Below are 22,662 nucleotides of genomic sequence, written 5' to 3' on the forward strand. Positions count from 1 at the left end.
ATTTGAAATAACAGAAGTGAAAAAAAAACAAACACATTTTAAGAACAATTTCAGAAGCAACATAGGGAATTCGTTGCAATTTAGGTTAATGATTCTGATTTTAAAAGGGTTAAAATTACTTTTTTTTATTATTATTAAAAATATTCTTAAATATATTTTCAATTATTTAAGATTAATTTTTATGATATAAAAATTACATTTAAATAAATTTTAAATGATTAGAGACGTATTTAATAGGAATATGACAAATAATTTTAATAATTTCATAATCACTCTCAATCATATATTGAATGTCTACACGATCTAGACTTTTCTCGAATTATTTGGTTGATAGTATTGCTCTAAACTTGACTTTTATGTAAATACTCTATTATATAATTCTTACCCACGTAATAAAGTATTATTTTTTAATAAAGATGATGGATGAGGTTAAAAAAAAAAACATGGGTTTCTTCGGTGGGATTTAAATATGAAAAAAACAAAAGGAAAAAGCAAATTTTAGTTACAATTGAATGTTTGTCGCACACTTCACGTAGGTCGGAGATTTTGTTCATGAACAGCATTTAACTAGGAGTCTTAGGAAAATCCACAACTACACGTCAACATCATTACCAATGTTCCATAGGATTTATCAAAATTCAATATTTTAAAATTTAATTTGAAACTCCCTTTTGGACTTAAAGTAAGGTTTCTTTTGATTAGACCCACAAGTTAAAGCTTCGAATTGTTAAACCATAAATTTGTGCATAACACATTACTAAAGACAATGGGCCTTCTCACAATTAATTTCCAGATAATAGTTTGGTATGAAATAATTTTTTTTTCTTTGTCTAACCATCCATGACTTTGTTTCGGTTTAATGGAGATGTTGTTCATATATATATATATATAATGGTCTTATTGCTACGTATACAGAATTTTAATTGCATTCTCAATATACATTTTACTATGCATTCTCAACCTAATGTGTCTCAATAGTTCATATAACTTAAAGTTTTTTACGATTGCGGAATTTTACCATGCACATTTATTTACATAGTTTGTAACCAATTTGCTATTTATCATGTATTTTCAACCTGTAAAATGAGAAATTATTTCAGAAGACTATGACACACGCATATGATAAATTAACAGTTTTAAATAGTTGCAATTATTAATATGTATTATAGAATGTGGTTGTTCTTCTTGCCAACAAAACGTAAGTTTCAAGTACACAAAAGGCTACTTGAATTGGGCTTTGGGATTCCAATCTTGAAAAATATTATTGGGGTCATTGCTCAATGTAGTAATCTATAGATATGTCATTCATAATGGTTAATAAACAACTAATTAACAAATACCTTCCTCACTAATTTTTTCTTTTTTTTTTTTTTTTTTTTTTTTTTTTTTTTTTTTTTTTGAACAAAATACTAGAACTCAATTTTCATATTTGAATATCATCTTTGAAAAGAACCAATAACAGCACATATAAAATAACGCATGCAAAGTTCTAATACACATACCGATTAAACCCTAAAAACATAGATAATCTCAAAACATGATCATCTTACCAAATTAAGAACTTAATTCAGAGCACTACAATTCCTCCTAATCTCCCCTTCAGTTCCAGTCAAAACCTTCATATTCCCCACCTTCACCATTGCCGCCACAAAATCCGCCTTCCAAAGGCTCGGACTACTCCGATACTGCCTCACTGTCGCTGCCGTCAACGGGTCATCTTCCATCGCCTGATCGGAGCTCAAAACCCCCATCTTCCTCTTCAAATTCTCATAAAACTGAACGTCCAACAAATTTGGTGTCACATTGTCCAAATCCGCCGTCCGATCAAACTCCCCTTTAGGGCATTGGGTTTTCAAAAATGCTGCAAATTTCGGATCCAATGATGGATCCGTCTCGACCGTCTCATTGAACGAATAAAGGCGGTTGGAGAAAGCCCCACACGGCGTAAATCCGATGGAGTGTGCCCCGGATAGAGCCACCATGTCTTTTAAGGATAACCCTCTTGATTCAAAGTGTTGTTTGAGGTGAGTGATGTTAGGTGTTATAGGAGGAACATTGGTGAACACAGCAGAGCCGTTGGAGACTCGACCATCACGACGCCCGGCAGGGACAGCGTAGGAGAATCCACCGGTGGCGAGGATGCTGTCACGAGCGGCGAAGGCTAAGATGTCGGAACAAGAAACCGTTTGGGGACATCGAGATTCGAGTTTGGATTTGGCATTGTCAATGATTTGGAATCCTCGGAGTAAAGGGTTGCCTGGACTATGTCTTTCTATGTCAAAGGAGCTGGTAATGCCTGGGATTGAATCTAGAAGAATGGAACCATCGCAGCCCTGTGATTTTCATAATAATATATCAAATATCATGATATACGTGTAGCTTAAAGCACAAGTTTTTCTTCTTGAGTATATGTAAGAACATGATAGTTTAGTGCTGAGTATTTTTTCAATTTAATTAATTTCAGGCTAAAAAAACTCTCTCTCTATTTATGGCTGTCATTCTTGTGCACGAGCCATACTAATCTTCTTTCTGTTATGGTTTCAATTTTAACGGATGTCCCAACCAAAAAAAACAAAAAAAACTCTCGACCTTCAAATTTGTAAGAATTTAATCTTTGAATTTTGATAATTAATAATATAGTGCTTATACATTAAAAATTTTAACAATGTAATCCTCACATAAAAATTCCATCAAAATTAAGTGTCAATTTTTATTAGATATAGATTGAGTCTTTATAATTTATAACTTAAGATTGATTTATAACTAAAAAAATAAGCGAGGTGAGAGAATCAAACTTCAAATCTCAAAATTGATAGCATATGTTTATGATAATTAAGTTATTTTCGGTTATCTTTTTATTTTCTATCTTGAAACTAATGATATATTCACAATCAGAGGGAAAAATACATCATTGATTTCGTTCCAATGTCCTGAGTCTAGTTTTCATTTGGTCTCTAGGTTTCAAAATATTACACTATTAGTTCTTAAATTTTGAACAGAGATTAAAATGTCAATATCGATATTCAATAAAATATCAACAAATATTTCAGTAAGTCAAAATAATAAAATAACATAAGTAAATTTAAGATCTATTGAGAGGGCTGGACCTAAATTTGGACCATTAAAATAGTTTTTTTCTTCTTTAAGCAAGAAACGTAAGAGATCATTAGATGTACCTTAATATCTCAATTAGTTGACACATCTTTAACACTATCGCATACCGATTAAAATACAAAAACTAAAAGGTATGATTCTAATTAACCTTTAAAAAAGAGAAAGAAAATGGCGATGAGAGCATAAACACATACCCCAACAATGCAATCGTGGAAATACAATCGAATAATGCCAGCAGCTTGGCCAGGATCCTTAGCCACAGCTTTAGCAACAGAATTTCTCACAATTTGTTCTGCAGAAGGACATGTTTTACTATAAAACCCCACACTTAACCCTTCATCATCACCTTTTGTGACCCCAAAAATGGTAATTAACCCAAAAATTGTCCACCAAAAATAACCCTTTTCCATTTTTTTTTGTACCTAAGAATTCCCTTTCGACGAACAAATTAAATGCCTTATGGCTTATACCTTATTAGTTATATATATACACGCACACACACACACTAACACTTCATTTGTTCGTGTAAATAAAATATTAGGTTTTTATGATATAGGTAGATATATATTTTATTTAATTTCCATCATTGTTTTGTAATGGTTGTATTATAGCTTTCATATTCATAATATTTTCTTCTTATTCATTTGATTTTCATGCTTTCCCATGTCTCAATTTTTGTCTTAATAATTTAGTTTCTTAATTCAACCGTCCATGTTATACATAGTGAGTAAATTTTCAAAAAATGAGCCAAATTCAACTCGACATAATTTGATGGAATATCAATTTTGATGTTTTTTTTTTTTTTTTTTTTTTTTTGAAAAAAAACACTTAAGAAGGAATTCGAATATAGGATGGTATGGTGGGCACAACCAAGAGTCTGGATGCTCATTTACAACCTAGTCAAGGATGATTTGTGATATCAAATTTGATGCTAGAGGTTCAATTTTTCTTTTCTATACGTTGTTAAAAGTGAAAAAAAGTATAGGAATAAGCCACAATAAGCACAATACAGCCAACAATTGTAGATGTAGGTAGGAGTTAGAAATTTTACCTTTTAATATGTGAAAAAGGTTATTTTATTCATCTTTAACTAAATGAGGTATGCACTAAAGCGACGTTTATCAATTCATAATAAATATTGGCATAATCTAATGAAATTTCATTGATGGATCAATCATAATGGCCTCAATCGTAAATATAATTGGATTACTTTTGATTGCGTTTACTTATAATTATGAATTTGTCACATTTACCGATTACCGTTACCATTTGACCCTGGTAAATATAACAATCAATGTGCAAATTCATAATTCCCATATTGTTACAATGACAATATATGTAATGGTGATGGTAACAATAACCGTAAAGATAGTGGGTACCACGTAATTTTCAAACACAATCAGATTGAGCATCATTCATTCCTCAATTAGATTGCATGTTTTAATTATAGATTTATAGGTGGATTTCACATTTTATTACGATTACGGAATATGAGTAAACGATAACAAATGTAATCAAATGAAGTCCATTTTTCAAATTACTACTTGATGGATTACGTTTCAGCTGAGTAAACATGACCTAAAATGGGTATGACTCGACTAGCGTAAACTTGTAAAATCAACCTTAAGATTTGACATTCGAACCTCCCACGGTCCCACCCTACGTGACACATATTCTTGAAGAAAAAACTAAATGTGTTTTTTTTTTCATTCAACAACATGGACGAGTAAGCCTTTAATCTCTAGGTAAAAGTGTTTGACACATTCGTATAGATTGAAATGTGCGTCAACAATTTCTATGACTCAAATAAAACAAAAACAAAGTTTTATAGACCAAAATAGGATGTATATCATAAATCTTTGTTTTTAATGATCAAATCAACTGCTACGGTGTTTTAATTTGTGCTTCACTAATGATTGATTAATTAAATAGATTGAGAGTTTCCTAAGAATAAAACTACCTTGCCGGCACCATTGAATTACAATAGGATGAAACTTATAGAGATAAACAAAAGTTGATCATACAATTGATGATTTGATTTCCTTAATGCCTTAATTATATCGAATAGCTGCCATTCAATAATATTGTTCACCTCTTTATCCTTTTGTTTTTAATAACTTGTTCTTTGCTTTTTGTTTAATTTCGTCAACCAATCCAGTATTTATTAGCTTTAATTAACTAGTTTAGGCATTATAACATCAACTAATAAGTTAGAGGTTCAAATCCTAGCCTAACATATTATTGAAACTAATGTAATCTAGGGTAGTAAAAAAAAAATTATTAGCATGTATATGACATTAACCACGTCAAAGGGCAAATCGAGAAAATATACTTTGGGGGCTAAACGAATACTAATTGGTCAAATTACAAGTTTAGTTTTTAAAATTTTAGGAATTATGGCTAATATGCTTTTTTTAAAAAATAATAATTTTGTCTAATAAGTTGTTGAGCTTCAAAAATATTATAAAATGTTATTAAACATTCATTTTTGTCATGATAAATCTATGAAGTTTTAGTAATAATTAGAGACAAATACACTTTTAATCTCTAAGATTTGGAGTTGGTGTCTATTCAGTTCATAAGACGACAAAAGCTAACATTTCAATCCATCTATGTTAATTAATTTAACCGTTAGTTGACTAACGAAAAAATGATGTGACATACTGATTTAGCAAATTTTAAATGATGTGGAAATTCTATTCATTTTATTATGGTTAAGTTTGCACGTGACTTTTCTATTTTCATTTTTAAATTTTAAATTGATAAAATTCTCTATCTCATTTAAAATTTGTCACATCATTTTTTCATCAATCAACTAATGGTTAAATTAACATGAATTCATTCACTACAACAATTTTGGACTTCAATATTGATTAAAATAGTATTCTCGGATGTATAATGTCGGTTTAAATAAAACCGACATTGAAGATGGCCTACAATGTCGATTTAAAACCGATATTAAAGGCCTCCCATTATTTTTTTATATTTTTTTATTTTATCAAAATATTCATTTCCCTCTCGTGATCTTCTCCCAACTCGCACCCCTCACTAATTTACCAAAATTGAAAACCCTCGACCAGCTCTTACCCAAACAAACTCTCTCCTCTCTCAGCTGCTCGGCTAATGCCTTCAGGTGGGGTTGTTATCACTGGTGCTCTGAGCTTGTCGTGCGTTAGTTGTCCGGCTGGTCGCGTGGGTTTTGGTTGTGCGGTTGAGTATTATCCGGCTAGTTTCTTTTAGTGGGTTGTTCTCTGGCTGGTCGCGTGGGTTTTAGTTGTGCGGTTGGGTGCAGCGGGTTTCTTTCGGTGCGTTGTTCTTTGGCTTGTCGATCGCATGGGTTTTGGTTGTGCAGTTGGGTGTTCTCCCGCGGGTTTCTTTCGGTGGGTTATTCTCCGGTTGGGTGGGTTTCTTTGGGTGGGTTGTTCTCCGGCTGGTCGATCGCGTGGGTTTTGGTTGTGCGGTTAGGTGTTCTCCGGCGGGTTTCTTTCGGTGGATTGTCTGGTGGGTTTCGTGGGGTTTTTCCGGTGGATTTATTTCGTTGGTTCCGATCGTAAAGGTGGGTCACCAGCGTCATGGTAAGCTCGCCGTCTGTCAGATCTACCATCTCAACTCAGTTTGCAAAGGTCCGGTGCTCACCGGCGTTCCAATCTTCGAGCTCCGATTCAGATCTCTTCAAGTTTGTAGGTTTTTTAAGTTGTTTTGCTTGGAAAGGTATAATTTTATTTTCATATGAATTTTCAATTTAGAAATTTAAAGTTATTTAATTCATTTTATTTTTATTTTAATGATTAAGCTTATTGAAAGTTAGAAATGTTGGAATTAAATTAGTTGAAGAATATATACTTGTTTGGTAGTCTTGAAATCTGTTGATTATTGATTGGTGTGGTTCAAGTGTTACTTAGGAGTTATTTGAAATGCTTTTGGTTATGTTTGAGAGAAAAGGTGGTGAAGAAAACCGAATACAATGGTGTTGTCTAATGGAGAGCTTGTTAATGATATTTGGAGAATAAGGAAACATAAGGTATGTGAATAAATATAAGATAAAAACAAAAATGGCAATATTTAATGGGCTAAATTAATTTTATGTTTTGTTCCAATGATTAAGCTTCTTTAAATTTGTTGATGTTGCATATTTTACAATCATAATTTTATGCTTTTAAATTTTTCCTTGTTATTGTTTTTCTTTTTTATAGATTAAGTTGCATATTTTACAATCATGGATAAGTCATGGATGAAAATGAATAGAATGTCAGCTGAGTATGGTTTAGGGGTCGAGATGTTTATTAAAAATGGTCTACAACATTTAAATATACCGAATGTCATGAGTTGTCCATGTTTGAAGTGTGTGAATACAAAGACTCTAAATGTGAACAAAATAAGAGATCACTTATTTTTTAATGGTACAGATCAAAGTTATCAGATATGGATTTTTAAAGGTGAATCATTACCGATTAAGAGAAACAATGAAAATGTGTCTACTAGTGAAAGAGACAAAGTTGATGAGGATGATGTTGATGTTTTGACCAAAGCATTGGGTACAGAGGAACATTGGGGACGTGTTAGAAGAATAGGTGAGCCAAGAAATTGAAGGAGGCTCTAGTGAAAAAAATGTTCGACATGGTAAAGTATCAAGAGGAAGAACTCATAGCAGACAATCTCATCAATCCAAATCATCTATTGGAAGTGTTGTACTAAGTGCATCTAAAGAAGAAGATATTGAGAAAATTCCTAAAGAAGATTTGGAGGTAATTTATTTGTTGTGACTTTTAAATTTTAATCAGATTGTATGTGCTTAACCATGCATGACATAAGTTCTTTTAAATTTGTTAAGGGGACACCATGCCACTTGGCTATAGAAACTGTAGATAATATTGTTGCAGTAGCCACAGCATTTGATGATGATGTGTCATGCTTAACTGTTAAAGTTCTAATTGACATTATCATTGGAGAAGATTTGCCTATACCAATTCCTGTGAAGGGTAAAATAGAGTCCTTAAATCAAGCAATAGGCAACTTCGTAAAATGGCCTCGTGAACTTGTAGTTATGGTTGATGAGAAAGAAGTATGTCTCTTTTTCACTATATGAGTTTGGTTATTTATTATTTTTCCTACTTTGAATTTTTGTAACTTTGGTTATGGTAGGACCATTCAACAATTAAGAGCTTCAGCCAGTCCTCCAAATATACTGACGCCAATGGTACCATCAAACTATTGAACGGACATGCCATGTGTAACATGAACGATGTAGACATGATCTGTATCACTTTGGACAAGCATATATTTGGAAGAGACAAATTTATTTATTTAGGCCGCGATGATATGATCCAATATTGCAATATAGTTGAAATATGCTACATGTGTATTTTGACATACATTGCGTAAGTATTACTCATCTAGATTCACTTATGTATACTTTGTTTCATGTTTAAATAATAATTTTTACTTTGTTTAGGTATCTTTGGATATTGTTTAGGTATCTTTAGATGAATGTGGTCGTGATATTACGAAGAAGTTTTTTATAATTGATCAAGCAAGAATATCGCCACACGTAAAGTCTCAAGATATTCAATCCAGAAATTTAGCCAATCAACTAAAATTGGCTAATTCAGACCAATTAGTCCTTATTCTATATAATATAGGGTAAGTAAATACAAGTTCTTAAGTTATTTTTAATTTTCATTATACACGTACTAATATTTCAAAATTGTTGCTTATTATAGTTATCATTGGATATTGATTGTAATCAATCTACAAGAAAATAGTGTTTATGTTTTTTACTCTCTTTGAAGTAAGGTTCAAAAGGATTTTTATGGAGTTATAAATATGTAAGTGTAATTGAACTTTGTTAGCTCTTAATTGAAGTATTTATGTTTAAATAATGTTTTCAAACTATTTAGTGGATTGAAAATATGGCAAGCCAAGCACGATCTCCAACACCATTGGTCTTCTCCAAAATGGAAATCTGTAAAGGTAAATTTGCATTCATTTTTTAACAATTTATGTTCATTCGAACAGAAGAATAATTGTTTTCAACTTCTTTATATTCAGTGCCCTCGTCAATTAGATTATGTAGGATGCAGGTACTATGTGCAAAAGTATATACACGAAATAGTGCATAATCCTACTACTCCCATTACTAGCCTCATACATAAATTATTTATTTTTTATATACTAGCTTTAATTTAATAAATGGACGTAAACTTATGTTGAATTTATCTTTTTTTCCTCTTTGTAGTTCAATACAAAAAAATGCACATATCCAAAGAGAGATTGACGTAATTCGAACCTAATGGGCGAGTTTTGTTGGTCGATTTGTGTAAGGATGTAATTCTTTTTTTTTTTTTTTTTTTTTTTCAATAGAATGTAAATGCTAGCTTAGAATGAATGCAAATTTATCTAACCATAATCTGTTTATTGGAAGATTTATGTATAATAATTTTGTGTTCATGGGTATTTGGTGTTAAGTATTCATCGAATTACTACTAATTGATATTTATGAATGAGAGAAATGATGGCTTGGTGTAAGTATTATATGAAAGTCTGTTCTTGTTATGCAAATTTTGGTGATTAGTGTGTTTATTTCATATTTTGATGAGTATATATAATGGATTAGAAATATTGATTCTTGTTTGTGGATAAATTCATAGGTGGGAGACAAATATTGATGGCTTCCTATGTAAATTTTTTTATAGTTTTTAATAAAAAACAATGGTGGACATTTCCTGACCCAATACGAGACATATGATGTCTTTTTTTAACTTCTTGACCAAAAATATGGATTCGACAACGGAATTTTAAAAAAAAAAAAAACGGACAGATTCTGGGCTTCAATGTCGGTTTAGAGAGTTTCATTTGATTCTTGGTCTTCAGTTGCAACCGACATTAAAGGGCTTTAATGTCGGTTACAACTGACATTGAAGCCCTTTAATGTCTATTGGAAATATCATTAAATGTCTTTAATGTCGGTTGCAACCGACATTGAAGATTGTGTTATTAAAGCCCTTTAATGTCGGTTTAAAACCGACATTAAAGGGCTTTAATAACACTATCTTTAATGTCAGTTTAAAACCAACATTAAAGCCTGAAATTTTTCCAGTGATTTAGAATTACTAGTCAACAAACTTCACTAATAAAAAGAGATAAAGCAATTACAAGGAAGGTACGAAAGTCCAATTCCCAGTTTCAACTTAAGCTCCTCTAGGTTTGAGATTATTTCACTTCTATGAAAGTTCTTTACTCAGGAAATATTTGTGATACCCTCAAACTAATTTACTTAGGTTCTCCCTAAATATGAGCTCCACTCAACTTCTTTTGAACACTTCTCTCAAACAATAATGAAAAAGGTAAGGAAAATGTAGGTTCCTCTAAATAAATATTATGGTAATAGATGCCCATTAGATGCTCATGTTTAGTGTCCACTGATCCAATGTCATACCTCTATTTCCCAAATGTCTATGTAATCCACCTCCTACTTGCCAAATTGCCTATAAATAGTGGCATTTGGTAAGTTTTGAAACACACACATTGAGCAAAATCCAAAAAGATTGAAGTGGAGAAATCCATCTTTTTTATTTTATTTACTTTTGCTATTTATTTAATTCATATATTTATATATTATGTTTAATTTATTTAATATTTATTTATTTTATTATTATATTTTATTTTATTTATTTTAATATTATATTTCATTGGTATCCGTATTCCCGTTGTGCTTCTCAAGTTCACAACACGTTATCAGCACGAGCTCTTATCATTTTCCTTACTAAAGGTAGGCCCTAAATGTATATCGATTTTAATTAAATGTTGTTTTACATATTTGATATATATTAAATTTCTAATATAAATATAGTATTTTGTAATATGTTACTATGAAAATATTATAAATTTAAAATTTGTAGCATTTGATATTAATGGTAATAATTATTTTTCATTAGTGTTTGATGCCAAAATACACCGGATGCCATAAAAATGTGATCATCGGAAAATAATTTTTCTTCCAAAAGCACGTCGTAAATGGATATACTTGGGTTTCCAAGATTTTAAATCAATATGTTAGGGAAAACATTTTTCTACATTTCGAATATGCTCCTACAATAGTAATATCGAGAGAAATGTTTTAAACAGTATTCTGAACTAATTTCATTTCTTCTCTTGGTCGAACAAAATAACAAGTTATTAATAAAAAAAAATCATAAATCTTGACCAACTAGAACAACACGATTCTAGGAAGTGAATGCTATGAATGTTAATAATCGTGGTTGAGGTCATGGTAGCGGTCGAGGTCGTGACCGTGGTAGACGAAGAAATAATAATTATTTTCGTAGTGGTCATTCTAATCATTCAACTTTCAAAAGAACCACACAAAATGATGATCACAAAGGAAAAGGTCATCAAGATAAGAGTTCAAAAAGTGTTGAAAATAAGTACTTCTAATACAGAATGACTGGGCATTGGTCACGTACGTGTTGTACGTCAAAACACATAGTTGATCTCTATCAAGCCTCCCTGAAGGAAAAAAAAGAAAATTAAGCAAATTTTGCATACCAGGATAATGACATATTTGACCCATCCCATATGAAAATTTTGAATGTGGAGGAGTTCTTTGAATCTTTTGAAGAGAAAATCGGCAAAATTGCTAGAACTTCTAATGTTTCCTTTAACTTTGAAAATATCTAGACTTAATTTTGTTTTTTATTCATCGCCATGTTTTTTTCTCTTAGTAGATGTTAACCTTTGTTTATTTTAAATGTTGTTTTCTTATTTTGAATTATTTTCTTTTAATGAAAAAAACCTGGATCATTTTCATATGTTGGGTGACTAAAAAATGAGTAAAGAATATCTATGTCTGGCAGACAGTGCAACTACACATACAATACCTATAAGTAGAAAATATTTTTCCAAATTGATAGTGCTGGAATCAAAAGTCAATACGATATTAGATTCTGCAAATCTGATTAAAGGTTTTGGAAAAGAAAATATTATTTTTCCTAGATGAATAAAATTTACAATTGACAATGCTTTGTTCTCTAATCAATCAAAGAGAAATCTACTTAGTTTTAAAGATATACGTTGCAATGGTTATCATCTTGAGACTGATAAAAAGAACAATATGGAATATTTTTATATCATATCTGCTGTCTCATATGAAAAATGTATACTGGAAGAGTTGCTTGCTTTATCTTCTAGATTATACGACACTCATATACGAGTAAGTGAAACATATGCAACAATGAACCTGAAGTTCATGAATCCAGACATATTTACAATTTAGCATGACAGATTGGATCATCTAGGGTCTATGATGATAAGAAGAATTATTGAGAATTTAAATGGACACTTATTGAAGAGCCAGAAGATTCATCAATCTATAAATTATCATATGATGCTTGCACTCAAGGAAAATTAATCATTAGACCATCACCAGCTAAAGTAGGGATTGAATCATCTACATTTTTAGAACGAATTCATTGTGATATATGTGGACCTATTAACCCACCAATGGGACCATTTAAATATTTTATGGTATTAATAGACGCATCCAGCAGATGGTCACATGTGTGCTTATTATCAAGTCAAAATCTTGCATTTATAAGATTACTTGCTCAAATAATTAAGTTATACAATTAAGACCATTTTTCTTGATAATGATGGTGAATTTACATCCCAAACTTTTGATAATTATGGTGTGTCAATCGAGATAAGTGTTGAACATCATGTTCATATACAAAATAGTTTAGCAAAATCATTCATAAAACATTTGCAGTTAATTGTTAGACCATTGCTTATGAGAGCTAAGCTTCCTACATCTGTATGGGGACATGCTATTTTGCATTCGGCATCGCTTGTATGCATTAGGCCAGTAGCTTATCATAAGTACTCGCCATTACAATTAGCTTATGACCATGAGCCAGATATTTTCCATCTGAGAATTTTTTGATGTGCAGTATGTGTTCCAATTGCTCCACCACAACGTACTAATATGGGTCCTCAAAGAAGGTTAGAAATATATGTTGGATATGATTTCCTATCAATTATTAAATATCTTGAACCCGTGACGGATGATGTATTCACTGCATGATTTGTTGTTTGTCATTTTAATGAGACAAAAAGTCCAACATTAGGGGGAGGACTTAAAAAGTTAGAAAAAGAAATTACATGGAATGCATCGTTATTATCTCATTTATATCTCCGTAAATATCAATGTGAACCTGAAGTTCAGAAAGTGACTAAGTTATATATACCGGTTGCAAATGCTCTATTAAATGCAGTAAGTTATCACTAATGAGTCTGGGACACGCCGAAAGCATGATAGACCATTCAATTACAAAGATAAAAATCATCGAAAAAGAAATAGTGAATAATGACTCAGTTAAGAATATGGTTGTTCTAGAAGAAATCCATTGTATGATAGTTGTGGTACATGATGTCCTTACCAGATGCTATGTACAGAGGTGAAGTCTATAGAGTTCCTAAGGAAGAGCTTGTAATGGACCAAATCTATATAGTTTAAGTTATTACTCAACAAAGAATTTTTTCCAAAAGGATGAGATCAATTCAGAAGTAACATTTTCTTTATTATTAGAAATATAAGTACTCATAAAGATATTAAGTAAATGAGGATAATAATGAGATCTCAATAAATTATGGAACCATATATATTAACAACATTTTCATACAATATTACTCACGATATTATTTATGAAAGTGAATATAAAAAATATCGACATAGAAAGGATTGATTTATGTGGAAAGAAACAATCCAATATAAATAAACTCATTTTTCAAATTGTGAGGAGTAGTAGTCCAGACATCAAAGAATATCAAACATGTGGGATACAAGTGGAGTATTTGTAAAACAAATAGAGTGAAGTTAAAAGATATAAAGAGAGACAGATCCCATAATAATTCTCTCAATAGACTAGTATTAATTATGAGAAAACATATTCTCTAATGGTCTATATACAATACCATGAGATATTCAATTTATCTGATTGTATATGAAAAGTTTAATATAAATCTTATGGATGTATTCATACCACATTTTTATGAATCTCTTAATAATGATATTTATTTATGAAAATTCCTGAAGAGTTAAAGATACCATAATCTTATAATTCAAATATTAAAAATCATATATATATATATATATATATATATGATATTTATTTATGAAAATTCCTGAAGAGTTAAAGATACCATAATCTTATAATTCAAATATTAAAAATCATATATATATATATATATATCGTAGAGATTCTTAAAAAATATTCCTGATGAATGTGATATTATCATCTTATTCAATATTTGTTGGTATGAGGGTACAACAATAACCTTATTTGTCCATATCCTTTTATAAAGAAATCATAACCAGAGATTTACTATATGTTGATGATTTGAGTAAGGGTATACATGGGTTGGGTTGAGTTGGGTTGTGGCATATTTTTGAACCAACCCGACCCAAAAATTCAAGTTGTTCAAGTTGGCAACCCAAAATGATCCAAACATGTTCTCCAACCCAACCCTCAAAATTTGGATTCGTTGCCTTGGGTTGTTGGGTTATTGTTTGTTTTCCTTCTTAATTTAAAATACATAAATTTTATGTAACACATATCTAGTAACTAAAATCTCATAAAACTCAATTCTAACTAATAATTAAAATCTCATAAAACTCATTTCTTACATTCTAAATATCTATAGTATCTATTACAAACTTTATAAAAAATAAATATTTTCAAGAGAAAAACATAAAGAATTCACAAATTCATCAATTCTAAAATAAATATATATTTTTTTATTAGAATATATGTAATTCGCGTTGGGTTGGCTCAACCCAATTTTTTTTTTATTCCACCCTTGACCCAACCCAACAAAAATAGAAAAATTCAACCCAACCCAACCCGAAAAAGAAACTAACCCAACCTAGCCCTTATAGTTTGGGTTGGGTAGTTTGGGTTGTTCAAGTTGTTGGGTCATTTGAGCACCCCTAGATTTGAGCAAAAACTCCTAAAGATATTTCAAAAACAATAGAATTTCTGAAAAAAGAAATTGAGGTGATAAATTTTTCTTAGCTTGCAAATAAAACATAGAACAAATGGAGTTGCATCAATTTATATATTAAAGATCCTTTGAGGATTATGTACATCATTGAATACTCCTATGGTGGTTCATTCACTCAATGTGAAAAGGGTATATCATCTTATCTCAAAAAGATGATGAAGAATGTTAGGTCTTCAAGAACCATAAATTTTGAGAAATAAGCGCACTTATATAGCTTGACTAGTTTATACACTTATTTGAGAACTAGTTTAAATCGATTTATTTCATTCTAATAAATCTAATTATGATCTAGTTGGTTGTGAAGATGCAGGTTAGTTATCTAATTCATACAAGCTATATCTTAAATAGTTTACTTAGTACATGGAAAAGAAATTTTATATCATGATGATCAATGAAACAGACCATAATGACTACTTCCTTAAATGATATTGAAATTCTTGCAATTCACGAGGCTAGTCAAGAATGCGTATGGCTAAGATCAATGACTCATCACATTAGTGGAACATGTGGTTGTTCTTCTAGTAGAAATCTTCCAATGATATTATACGAAGACAACATAGCATGCATATCCTAAATTAAATAAGGATATATTAAAGGAGATAGAACAAAGCATATTTCATCAAAGTTTTTCTACACTCATGATCTTGAAGAAAATGGTGACATCACTTACAACAAATTTGATCGAAGGATAACCTAGCAAACTTATTTTCAAAATCATTACCAACCGCAATCTTTGAGAAATTGGTACACAATATTGGAATGCGGCGACTTAGAGATCTCAAAAGATGTTTCCATGAGGGGGAGTAAATATATTGTATTTTTTTAAGAGTTAGATTATATGAAATATGTACTCTTTTTCCTTCACTAGCATTTTTTTCCCATGGATTTTTTTCCTATAGCGAGTTTATGTCCTAAATCTCATGTATCTTGTGGTTTGTAAAGACAAATTACATATCTAATAAAGTAAGAGGTATTTTATTGACATTTAGACTGCATAATTCATCTAATAAAGTAAGATCCAAGGTTATCTGATGAAACTTAAACATATGTGGAGACATACAGGTAGATCATATTTAAGTGAAAACCTAAATGGTCTGTAGTATATGGATAAGGTTGGGTACCTTATCCTAGTGACACTACAAATACGACTCGCTTTGTAGATGTTACAATTATTATAAAGTGTTACAAATGATCTGATCCTGATCATTTAGGAGACATGCAAGCGGGGTATTCTATACAAAGAGTTTGTATAAGACCCGATCACGAAATGAATAAACTCTCTATATAACACCGTTAATATAAGAAACTTACATTTCACTAAGATGATCATAGGTGACTTGATTTTAATCCTGAGTGAATTGTGAACTCCTGTCTATGAGAGTGATTCTTTGATTTGTATAGGTGAGGGTGGCCAGATTAGCCGACTCAATGAGCTTACCTACCATTTTGGGAATTTTTCTGAGTGGGGAGCTGGGAACATAGCTACACAAGATGGAATTTACTCCTTACCGTCTTTGAGGGAAGTAGACAAGTTGCTCCCTTAATAGCTTATTTCGGGTCTTAAACATTAAGGCATTAACCCCTTACTGGCCCGAGAGGTGTTAGTTTATAGTTGGACTACAAACTATTTATTCATTAGAGGGATTAGTGGTACTTAAGGAGTGAGATGTAACTACAGGGATAAAATGGTAATTTAACCTAGTTGTAGTTATGAGCGATTTGTGAAGGGTTGACTCACTATTGATTGAGTATATCCGTGGACACAGAAATATATCTATTGTGCGAAGAGTACAACTATCGGTCTTTAGTGGAGTGCCTGGTAGTTAATAAATATTGATTAATTTAATTAAAGAGTTTAATTAATTAATCTCATATCATTGAAACTTCTAATCTAAAGATCCATAAGGTCCCCTTGTTAGCTCACTAAAGAAAAAGATAAATGATTTGAATTGTTCAAATCAATTGATGGAATAACATATTAATGAGATTAATGATATGGTTAGTTATAGATCTGATCTATAATTAAGAGAGAAATATTTGAATAGGATTCAAATATTAAATTGTTATGAATTTGATTCATAAAGAATTAATTAATTAATATCGAGAGATGGAGGAAAATAAACATATGATGTTTATTAAATAATTTAATATATATTAAATTAGATTTAATATTATTATTCAATTAATTAATTAATGGTTATTTAATTAAATTAGCCATAAGGGTAATTTTGGAAAGAAAAGGAGAAAGTCTCCAAATAAATTCATTATTTTGCCCAAATTAGGGTAATGAGATTTCATTTGATGAAACCATAGCTTCCAAATCATTTTCCTCTCAAAGTTTCTCTTCTCCATATTCTCTATTCTTCTTCCTCAATTAACGTATGAGAGACCACTCTTCTCCCCTTAGTTCCTAGAGAATAACGAGATCTCATTTACGGTGGTGTCTATTGTTCGTTGGAGAATCGTTCCGAAGAAGATGACGAGGAGATCGTGAAGAGTTTGGGAATCAATGAAGGTATGTGATATTCTTCTTCCCTTTTTCTCTTCTCTCTTCTAAGCATGTTGATCTAATATTTATCCTCTATTTTGTTATGTTTAGTTGCTATTTTATTTTCATTTAAACCATAAAGGTAAAATGCAAGGCGTTCACATGCTTCTGCTCGGGATTCGATCCCTTCAATTGGTATCAGAGCCAATTTTCTTACATTTTCATTCTTTATTTTTATTTTTTAAACAAAATCTAGCTTAGAGGTAGGGTTTTTGTTCTGCATTTTGAATGTTTGAGCATCAGTTTTCAATATTGGATGTTTACGATTTTTGGCAAGTAGAATTTTCATTTTAATTTGATTAAAATGTAAGAGTCAATTGTATTTTGGGAATTTAATGGACTTTGTCAACTTGAAGCAAAAATCACTCAAGAAAGGGCATTCTATCCAGCAGCGTCACGATGCTATGATGCGAGACAGAAGGTAGGCATTACAATCATTCGAGGTGGATGTGTTATGTGTGGCACTACAGATTCGCATATTTTCTAAACGCGTGTGTAGTAGGCATGACCTTGCTGGTTGTCGTGTTGGTTGTAGCTTTTACCAGGAATTTTTCAGGTCATGGATTTGAATCCTACCAAGTGTATTTTTTTTGTTTTCCTTTGTTTTTTTGTCTATATTTTTATATTAATTTAATTAATCTTAGAGTGCCAAAATTCGGTCCAATTAATCGTTGATTAATTTAATTATGCGTGAGATGTATGATTTAAATTAGTGTTGAATGGTGCATAATGTGTGCCATTTAGATTAAAATCTCACCTTAGGATAAACATGTTCATACATCATATTTAAATATAAATGTTATATTTTTTATGCATGATTGAATTAGCATGCTCGTGTATCTTAATATAAATGTTATATTATTTAGATGTATGGATATTAGCATGTTCATGCATCATGTAATATTATAATTTTTATAATGTATGATAGCATGATGGTTGATGATGCTTAATGATTGTTTAATATAAGAGTTATATTTTACAATGGAAAATAAAATGCATTGAGCATGACATTACTTAGATTAGTATAAGCGTTATATTTAAACAATGTCACAAATACAAATTTATAGATTTTATATTTCATTATTTTATAATGGTTATAAGGATAATGAAATTAGAATTAAAATCTGTAATCAAGAGTTGCATGTAAACATAGGTTCAAATTAATTTTAAATGGTTTAAAATTAATTCATATAGATGTATGTTAAACGCGTTTCTAATAATATTAGAAATAGGTTAATCTTTTAATTAGTTTTAATAGAATTAAAATGAACTCTGATTAAAAAATTAAATTTATGAAATTATTGCCCATAAGGGACCTTTGTCTAAGGAACATTATGTCTATGCTGAGGTTTTTAAGCTGACGGAAACAGAACACCTCTACCTGGGAATCGACCTGGAAGGTGAATTGGGCAAATATTTTATAAGCATGCAGTAAATGATCAATTTTGTTAAAGAGTTTAATGAATACGACCACATATTATTAAAATATTCAATATAAGCGTTATGTTGAGAAAATTAACAATGACTTAGATAAGTTGAAAATTAGTCGGATTTACCTAAGTATGAAACCCTAAAACTTTAAAATACACAATGAGAGGAAAAATATGTATATGATATGTCAATTTTTTCACTCATGTTCTCCCTAAAAGTTCACATCGTGAGACTCAAGTTTGGTCTCATGGCACCTTAGGAATGTCCCCCTTCAGATGTTGTTTGCATGGGTCAATATTAAGGTGTGGAGAGAGTGTTTATAGTAAGTGGGAGAGGAATGTGTGTCAACATGTCCTATGGTCTCCTTCATTGGTTTGTATCGTGAGACCTTCTTGCATAGCCTCGTGGTGCCCTGGGAGCGTCCTCCTTCGGATGGTTTGTGCATTAGGTCAATATTAGGGCAAACTCCAAAATAATTTCTAGATAGGATAGCTTTAGTTTTTGCCTCAATTGGCTTTTCCCTTCGGTTGGCTCATTGTGACGAAACTCTAGGATCTAAAATGAAGGGTCACACGCACAAAAATTAAGTGAGTTAATGATTTCTTGACCAAACCAATGGTAACTATTGTCATAGGAATAAAAGTTATTCTAGTGTGATGATTGGTTAGATGATTATTTAAGATACAGGTATCTTTACCTAATGCAATGCAAGTCTAGAGAACTTGAAAAGTTCAAGGAATATAAGACTGAGGCTGAAAACTTGTTAGGTAAAAAGGTAAAAATACTACGATCTAGTCGTGGTGGAGAGTATGTGGACTTAAGATTCCAGAACTATATGATAGAACATGGAATAATATCCTAACTCTCAGTCCCTGGTATACCTCAGTAGAATGGTGTATCGCAAAGGAGAAATATAACCACTTGGTTCGGTCTATAATGAGCTATGCTCAAGTTTCTGACTTGTTTGGGGGATTTGTAGTGGAGATTACTGTTTATATTTTGAACAATGTTCCATCCAAAATCGTTTCTAAAATGCCTTTGGAGTTGTGGAGAGGTCGTAAAGGTATTTTATGTCCCTTCAGGATTTGGGAATGTTCAGCTCATGTGCTTGTGATAAATTCCAAAAAGTTGACCCTCGTTCAAAATTATGCCTATTTGTAGGCTACCCCAAGGAAACAAGAGGTGGGTACTTCTTTGTTCCAAAGGAAAATAAAGTGTTTGTATTGACAAATACTACTTTCATGGAGGAGAACCACATAAGGAACCATAGACCACGAAGCAAAATAGTTTTAAGAACGATTTCTGATGATAATACTAAGACTTCAACAAGAGTTATTGAAGAGGCTAGTACATCAACAAGAGTTGTTGATTTTGGTTCATCCTGTCAAGCTAATCCATCTCAAGAGTCGATATTGCCTCGACATAATATGAATGTTGTGAACCCACATGTTCGTTACATAGATTTAACAGAAGCTCAAAAGATCATATCTGATGATGGTATTGAGGATCATTGTCTTACAAGATGTTGATAATGATGAAGAGATTAAGGCCATGAATCAAGAAATGGAGTCTATGTACTCCAATTCTATCTGAGAGATTGTAGATCAACCTGGTGGGGTAAAACCTATAGGTTGTAAGTGGATCTATAAAAGGAAAAGGGTGTAGATGAAAGGTACAGACCTTTAAAGCTAGACTAGTGGCAAAAGGTAAAAGGAGTGGGCTATGAAGAAACTTTCTCACATGTTATCATGTTAAAGTCTATTCGAATTCTCTTGCCCATAGCCACATATTATGTCCATGAGATATGAAAAGTGGATGTCAAAACTACTTTTTTGAATGGTAATCTTGAAGAGACCATCTACATGACTCAACCAGAATGATTCATTGAACAAGGTCGAGAACAAAAGGTTTGCAAGTTTAATCAGTCCATTTATGGACTGAAACAAGCATCTCGATCTTGGAATATAAGATTTGATACTACGATCAAATATTATGGCTTTAATCAAAATATTGATGAGTCTTGTGTCTACAAGAGAATCATCAATAGCTTCGTAGCTTTTCTTGTGTTGTATGTAGATGATATCCTACTCGTTGGGATGATATAGGCTTACTGACAGACATAAAGGAACGGCCAGTTTCCCAGTTCCAAATGAAAGATTTGGGTGAGGCGCAATTTGTTCTAGGGATCCAGATCATCAAGAATCGTAAGAACAAAACGCTAGCCTTGTCTCAGGCTCGTATATTGACAAGATGATTGTCAGCTATTCGATGCACAATTCCAAGAAGGGTTTATTACCTTTCAGACATGGAATTGTTTTGTTTAAGAAACAATGTCCTAAGACTCCTCAAGATGTTGAGGAAATGAGACAGATTCCCTATGCATTGACCGTTGGCAGCCTTATGTATGCAATGTTATGTACCAGACCTGACATTTGCTATGCAGTAAGGACTGTCAGTAGATATCAATTTAGTCTAGGATTAGATCACTGAACAACGGTAAAAAAAGTCCTCAAGTATCTACGAGGAACGATGGTCTATATGCTCGTGTGTGGGGTAAAGGATTTGATCCTTACATGATACATTTACTCTGGCTTTTAGACAGATAAAGACTTGGGAAATCCATATCGGGATCAATGTTCACTCTAAATGGAGGGGCTATAATTTGGCGAAGCACTAATCAAGGATGCATTGTAGACTCCACTATGGAAGCTGAATACGTAGTTACTTGTGAAGCAGCAAAAGAGACTATTTGCCTAAAGAAGTTCCTTACTGATTTATAAATCGTTTCAAATATGTCTTTGCCCATTACACTTTATTGTGATAATAGTGGTTTCATGGCAAATTATAAGGAATCTAGGAGTCATAAAAGAGGAAAACATATTGAGTGCAAGTATCATCTCATTAGGGAGATTATGCAACGATGAGATGTGACTATCACACAGATTGCCTCGAAACACAACATTGCTGATCCATTTACAAAGGCTCTCACAGCTAAAGTGTTTAAGGGTCACCTAGAGAGTCTGGGTCTATGAAATATGAGTCACCTAATCTAGGGCAAGTGAGAGATTTTGTTGGGTATATTGCATGCCATAGTTTATTGTATTGTATTTGATACTGTACATCCCACCTGTGGTATTTGATACTATTTATACTTCATTTCATTGTAATATATTTAATACAGTACAACCCATTCGTTTTAGGACAAGTGGGAGATTGTTGGATTTTATGTTCTTAATCTTATGTATCTTGTGGTTTGTAAAGACAAATTACATATCTAATAAAATAAAAGACATTTTATTAACATTTAGACTGCATTAATTCAATCTAATAAAATAAGATCCAAAGTTATCTGATGAGACTTAAACATGTATGTGGAGACATACAGGTGGATCATGTTTAAGTGATAACCTAAATGGTCTCTAGTATATGGATAAAGCTAGGTACCTTATTTTTGTGATACTACAAATATGAACTGCTTTGTAGATGTTACAATTTTTGTAAAATGCTACAAA

At 31.6% G+C, this 22,662-nt stretch overlaps 1 non-coding gene and 2 pseudogenes across 1 annotated transcript; 1 reads left to right on the top strand and 2 right to left on the bottom strand.

Moving 5' to 3' along the window:
• Positions 1-1,562: 1,562 nt before the first annotated feature.
• LOC120084580 (peroxidase 5 pseudogene) lies at positions 1,563-3,524 on the bottom strand (annotated as a pseudogene).
• LOC120087447 (U6 spliceosomal RNA) lies at positions 2,468-2,573 on the bottom strand. Its single transcript, XR_005484587.1, has one exon. It is a non-coding gene; the product is annotated as a U6 spliceosomal RNA (small nuclear RNA).
• A 4,816-nt stretch (positions 3,525-8,340) lies between the features above and the next one.
• On the top strand, positions 8,341-9,434 carry LOC150033660 (uncharacterized; annotated as a pseudogene).
• The last annotated feature ends 13,228 nt before the right edge of the window (positions 9,435-22,662 follow it).

Source organism: Benincasa hispida, chromosome 9 (assembly GCF_027475165.1).
Source record: "Benincasa hispida cultivar pf3 chromosome 9, pf3_genome.v1.1, whole genome shotgun sequence".
Lineage (NCBI taxonomy): Eukaryota > Viridiplantae > Streptophyta > Magnoliopsida > Cucurbitales > Cucurbitaceae > Benincasa > Benincasa hispida.